This window comes from Phasianus colchicus, unplaced genomic scaffold (assembly GCF_987193195.1).
Source record: "Phasianus colchicus unplaced genomic scaffold, bPhaCol1.hap1.1 HAP1_SCAFFOLD_42, whole genome shotgun sequence".
In the NCBI taxonomy this organism is placed as follows: domain Eukaryota; kingdom Metazoa; phylum Chordata; class Aves; order Galliformes; family Phasianidae; genus Phasianus; species Phasianus colchicus.
Genome location: NW_028325222.1, coordinates 730,729 through 737,892, shown reverse-complemented (window position 1 = coordinate 737,892; position 7,164 = coordinate 730,729).

Here is a 7,164-nt window from a genome sequence, read left to right as displayed (position 1 = left end):
ATGGGACACTTGCAGCCAAGAAGAGGACACCTTCTCTCAGAAAGACCACTTTTCTCCCCAAGAGAGGAGATTTTCTCCCAATTGGATGACATTTGCTGTAAGAAAGACCTGTTTTCTTCCCTCAAGAGGACGTTGTCTTTCCCACTGAGGACATTTTCTCCCAGAAGTGCCGCTACTCTGTGAAACACCTCCATTTCCTCCCAAATCTACTCCATGACACGCCTCAGGATGACACTTACTCCCCGATTTGGGGCATTTTCTCCCAGAAATACCACTTCTCTCCCAAAGGGATGGCCTTTTCCCTCTCTAGCATCTGTTTCCTCACCAATACCTGGCATTTTCTCCCAGAAACACCAGCTTTCTCACAGATACATCACCTTCCCCCCCCCACATCAGACCTCTTCTCCCAGAAATACCAGGACTCTGCTGAATATTTCCCATTTCCTCCGGAACATACAGCATTACACTCCGCAAGAGGACAGTTTCTTTCAGAAATGTGGCATTTTATCACAGATACACCATTTTTATGCCCAGTAGAGCTCCTTTTCTCCCAGAAATAGCACTGCTCTTAGGAAGAGCTCCCACTTTCTAACCAAAATGCTGCTTTACACTCCTCAAGATCACACTTACCCCCATCAAGATGGCAGTGTCACAGAAATACCAGCTTCTGCCCCCAAAATGGGACTTTGGCTCTCCAAAACAAGACATTTTCTCCCAGAAATACCAGGACTCTTAGAAATACCTCACGTTTCATCTCAAGAATACTGCTTTCCACTCCTCAAGATCACACTGACTCCCATCACAATGGCCTTTTCTCCCACATACACCAGCTTTCTCCCAAATACACGACATTTTCTCCCACATACACCCGTTTTCTCCCAAAGATGGGACATATTCTCCCAGAAATGCCAGCTTATTCTTTAAAAAACGGCCTTTTTTCCCCAAAATACCAGCTTTCTCACAAACACCTGTCATTTTCCAACCAAGTCTGCTACTATCTCCCAGAAACAGCCGGTTTCCGAGAAATACCTGACGTTTGCTCTCCCAAATACTACTTGACACTCCTCCGGAGGACATTGTCTCCCCTATTTACCACGTTGTCTCCCCAAGAGACCACTTGGCACACCAAAAAGACCACCGTTGCTCTCCAGTACAAGATCTTCTTTCCCACCGGTTCCCACTTTTCTCCCCCAGCTCTGTCATTTCCTCCCAGAAATGCCACTTTTCCCTTGGAAATTTCACCTTCTCTTCCAAAAAGAGGAGATTTGCTCCCAGAAATACCCCTTCTCTTACAACTGCCACACGCTTTCTCCCCAAAAAGCCTCCATGACAATGCCAAATGGGACACTTGCAGCCAAGAAGAGGACACCTTCTCTCAGAAAGACCACTTTTCTCCCCAAGAGAGGAGATTTTCTCCCAATTGGATGACATTTGCTGTAAGAAAGACCCGTTTTCTTCCCTCAAGAGGACATTGTCTTTCCCACTGAGGACATTTTCTCCCAGAAGTGCCGCTACTCTGTGAAACACCTCCATTTCCTCCCAAATCTACTCCATGACACGCCTCAGGATGACACTTACTCCCCGATTTGGGGCATTTTCTCCCAGAAATACCACTTCTCTCCCAAAGGGATGGCCTTTTCCCTCTCTAGCATCTGTTTCCTCACCAATACCTGGCATTTTCTCCCAGAAACACCAGCTTTCTCACAGATACATCACCTTCCCCCCCCCACATCAGACCTCTTCTCCCAGAAATACCAGGACTCTGCTGAATATTTCCCATTTCCTCCGGAACATACAGCATTACACTCCGCAAGAGGACAGTTTCTTTCAGAAATGTGGCATTTTATCACAGATACACCATTTTTATGCCCAGTAGAGCTCCTTTTCTCCCAGAAATAGCACTGCTCTTAGGAAGAGCTCCCATTTTCTAACCAAAATGCTGCTTTACACTCCTCAAGATCACACTTACCCCCATCAAGATGGCAGTGTCACAGAAATACCAGCTTCTGCCCCCAAAATGGGACTTTGGCTCTCCAAAACAAGACATTTTCTCCCAGAAATACCAGGACTCTTAGAAATACCTCACGTTTCATCTCAAGAATACTGCTTTCCACTCCTCAAGATCACACTGACTCCCATCACAATGGCCTTTTCTCCCACATACACCAGCTTTCTCCCAAATACACGACATTTTCTCCCACATACACCCGTTTTCTCCCAAAGATGGGACATATTCTCCCAGAAATGCCAGCTTATTCTTTAAAAAACGGCCTTTTTTCCCCAAAATACCAGCTTTCTCACAAACACCTGTCATTTTCCAACCAAGTCTGCTACTATCTCCCAGAAACAGCCGGTTTCCGAGAAATACCTGACGTTTGCTCTCCCAAATACTACTTGACACTCCTCCAGAGGACATTGTCTCCCCTATTTACCACGTTGTCTCCCCAAGAGACCACTTGGCACACCAAAAAGACCACCGTTGCTCTCCAGTACAAGATCTTCTTTCCCACCGGTTCCCACTTTTCTCCCCCAGCTCTGTCATTTCCTCCCAGAAATGCCACTTTTCCCTTGGAAATTTCACCTTCTCTTCCAAAAAGAGGAGATTTGCTCCCAGAAATACCCCTTCTCTTACAACTGCCACACGCTTTCTCCCCAAAAAGCCTCCATGACAATGCCAAATGGGACACTTGCAGCCAAGAAGAGGACACCTTCTCTCAGAAAGACCACTTTTCTCCCCAAGAGAGGAGATTTTCTCCCAATTGGATGACATTTGCTGTAAGAAAGACCCGTTTTCTTCCCTCAAGAGGACATTGTCTTTCCCACTGAGGACATTTTCTCCCAGAAGTGCCGCTACTCTGTGAAACACCTCCATTTCCTCCCAAATCTACTCCATGACACGCCTCAGGATGACACTTACTCCCCGATTTGGGGCATTTTCTCCCAGAAATACCACTTCTCTCCCAAAGGGATGGCCTTTTCCCTCTCTAGCATCTGTTTCCTCACCAATACCTGGCATTTTCTCCCAGAAACACCAGCTTTCTCACAGATACATCACCTTCCCCCCCCCACATCAGACCTCTTCTCCCAGAAATACCAGGACTCTGCTGAATATTTCCCATTTCCTCCGGAACATACAGCATTACACTCCGCAAGAGGACAGTTTCTTTCAGAAATGTGGCATTTTATCACAGATACACCATTTTTATGCCCAGTAGAGCTCCTTTTCTCCCAGAAATAGCACTGCTCTTAGGAAGAGCTCCCATTTTCTAACCAAAATGCTGCTTTACACTCCTCAAGATCACACTTACCCCCATCAAGATGGCAGTGTCACAGAAATACCAGCTTCTGCCCCCAAAATGGGACTTTGGCTCTCCAAAACAAGACATTTTCTCCCAGAAATACCAGGACTCTTAGAAATACCTCACGTTTCATCTCAAGAATACTGCTTTCCACTCCTCAAGATCACACTGACTCCCATCACAATGGCCTTTTCTCCCACATACACCAGCTTTCTCCCAAATACACGACATTTTCTCCCACATACACCCGTTTTCTCCCAAAGATGGGACATATTCTCCCAGAAATGCCAGCTTATTCTTTAAAAAACGGCCTTTTTTCCCCAAAATACCAGCTTTCTCACAAACACCTGTCATTTTCCAACCAAGTCTGCTACTATCTCCCAGAAACAGCCGGTTTCCGAGAAATACCTGACGTTTGCTCTCCCAAATACTACTTGACACTCCTCCGGAGGACATTGTCTCCCCTATTTACCACGTTGTCTCCCCAAGAGACCACTTGGCACACCAAAAAGACCACCGTTGCTCTCCAGTACAAGATCTTCTTTCCCACCGGTTCCCACTTTTCTCCCCCAGCTATGTCATTTCCTCCCAGAAATGCCACTTTTCCCTTGGAAATTTCACCTTCTCTTCCAAAAAGAGGAGATTTGCTCCCAGAAATACCCCTTCTCTTACAACTGCCACACGCTTTCTCCCCAAAAAGCCTCCATGACAATGCCAAATGGGACACTTGCAGCCAAGAAGAGGACACCTTCTCTCAGAAAGACCACTTTTCTCCCCAAGAGAGGAGATTTTCTCCCAATTGGATGACATTTGCTGTAAGAAAGACCCGTTTTCTTCCCTCAAGAGGACATTGTCTTTCCCACTGAGGACATTTTCTCCCAGAAGTGCCGCTACTCTGTGAAACACCTCCATTTCCTCCCAAATCTACTCCATGACACGCCTCAGGATGACACTTACTCCCCGATTTGGGGCATTTTCTCCCAGAAATACCACTTCTCTCCCAAAGGGATGGCCTTTTCCCTCTCTAGCATCTGTTTCCTCACCAATACCTGGCATTTTCTCCCAGAAACACCAGCTTTCTCACAGATACATCACCTTCCCCCCCCCACATCAGACCTCTTCTCCCAGAAATACCAGGACTCTGCTGAATATTTCCCATTTCCTCCGGAACATACAGCATTACACTCCGCAAGAGGACAGTTTCTTTCAGAAATGTGGCATTTTATCACAGATACACCATTTTTATGCCCAGTAGAGCTCCTTTTCTCCCAGAAATAGCACTGCTCTTAGGAAGAGCTCCCATTTTCTAACCAAAATGCTGCTTTACACTCCTCAAGATCACACTTACCCCCATCAAGATGGCAGTGTCACAGAAATACCAGCTTCTGCCCCCAAAATGGGACTTTGGCTCTCCAAAACAAGACATTTTCTCCCAGAAATACCAGGACTCTTAGAAATACCTCACGTTTCATCTCAAGAATACTGCTTTCCACTCCTCAAGATCACACTGACTCCCATCACAATGGCCTTTTCTCCCACATACACCAGCTTTCTCCCAAATACACGACATTTTCTCCCACATACACCCGTTTTCTCCCAAAGATGGGACATATTCTCCCAGAAATGCCAGCTTATTCTTTAAAAAACGGCCTTTTTTCCCCAAAATACCAGCTTTCTCACAAACACCTGTCATTTTCCAACCAAGTCTGCTACTATCTCCCAGAAACAGCCGGTTTCCGAGAAATACCTGACGTTTGCTCTCCCAAATACTACTTGACACTCCTCCAGAGGACATTGTCTCCCCTATTTACCACGTTGTCTCCCCAAGAGACCACTTGGCACACCAAAAAGACCACCGTTGCTCTCCAGTACAAGATCTTCTTTCCCACCGGTTCCCACTTTTCTCCCCCAGCTATGTCATTTCCTCCCAGAAATGCCACTTTTCCCTTGGAAATTTCACCTTCTCTTCCAAAAAGAGGAGATTTGCTCCCAGAAATACCCCTTCTCTTACAACTGCCACACGCTTTCTCCCCAAAAAGCCTCCATGACAATGCCAAATGGGACACTTGCAGCCAAGAAGAGGACACCTTCTCTCAGAAAGACCACTTTTCTCCCCAAGAGAGGAGATTTTCTCCCAATTGGATGACATTTGCTGTAAGAAAGACCCGTTTTCTTCCCTCAAGAGGACATTGTCTTTCCCACTGAGGACATTTTCTCCCAGAAGTGCCGCTACTCTGTGAAACACCTCCATTTCCTCCCAAATCTACTCCATGACACGCCTCAGGATGACACTTACTCCCCGATTTGGGGCATTTTCTCCCAGAAATACCACTTCTCTCCCAAAGGGATGGCCTTTTCCCTCTCTAGCATCTGTTTCCTCACCAATACCTGGCATTTTCTCCCAGAAACACCAGCTTTCTCACAGATACATCACCTTCCCCCCCCCACATCAGACCTCTTCTCCCAGAAATACCAGGACTCTGCTGAATATTTCCCATTTCCTCCGGAACATACAGCATTACACTCCGCAAGAGGACAGTTTCTTTCAGAAATGTGGCATTTTATCACAGATACACCATTTTTATGCCCAGTAGAGCTCCTTTTCTCCCAGAAATAGCACTGCTCTTAGGAAGAGCTCCCATTTTCTAACCAAAATGCTGCTTTACACTCCTCAAGATCACACTTACCCCCATCAAGATGGCAGTGTCACAGAAATACCAGCTTCTGCCCCCAAAATGGGACTTTGGCTCTCCAAAACAAGACATTTTCTCCCAGAAATACCAGGACTCTTAGAAATACCTCACGTTTCATCTCAAGAATACTGCTTTCCACTCCTCAAGATCACACTGACTCCCATCACAATGGCCTTTTCTCCCACATACACCAGCTTTCTCCCAAATACACGACATTTTCTCCCACATACACCCGTTTTCTCCCAAAGATGGGACATATTCTCCCAGAAATGCCAGCTTATTCTTTAAAAAACGGCCTTTTTTCCCCAAAATACCAGCTTTCTCACAAACACCTGTCATTTTCCAACCAAGTCTGCTACTATCTCCCAGAAACAGCCGGTTTCCGAGAAATACCTGACGTTTGCTCTCCCAAATACTACTTGACACTCCTCCAGAGGACATTGTCTCCCCTATTTACCACGTTGTCTCCCCAAGAGACCACTTGGCACACCAAAAAGACCACCGTTGCTCTCCAGTACAAGATCTTCTTTCCCACCGGTTCCCACTTTTCTCCCCCAGCTATGTCATTTCCTCCCAGAAATGCCACTTTTCCCTTGGAAATTTCACCTTCTCTTCCAAAAAGAGGAGATTTGCTCCCAGAAATACCCCTTCTCTTACAACTGCCACACGCTTTCTCCCCAAAAAGCCTCCATGACAATGCCAAATGGGACACTTGCAGCCAAGAAGAGGACACCTTCTCTCAGAAAGACCACTTTTCTCCCCAAGAGAGGAGATTTTCTCCCAATTGGATGACATTTGCTGTAAGAAAGACCTGTTTTCTTCCCTCAAGAGGACGTTGTCTTTCCCACTGAGGACATTTTCTCCCAGAAGTGCCGCTACTCTGTGAAACACCTCCATTTCCTCCCAAATCTACTCCATGACACGCCTCAGGATGACACTTACTCCCCGATTTGGGGCATTTTCTCCCAGAAATACCACTTCTCTCCCAAAGGGATGGCCTTTTCCCTCTCTAGCATCTGTTTCCTCACCAATACCTGGCATTTTCTCCCAGAAACACCAGCTTTCTCACAGATACATCACCTTCCCCCCCCCACATCAGACCTCTTCTCCCAGAAATACCAGGACTCTGCTGAATATTTCCCATTTCCTCCGGAACATACAGCATTACACTC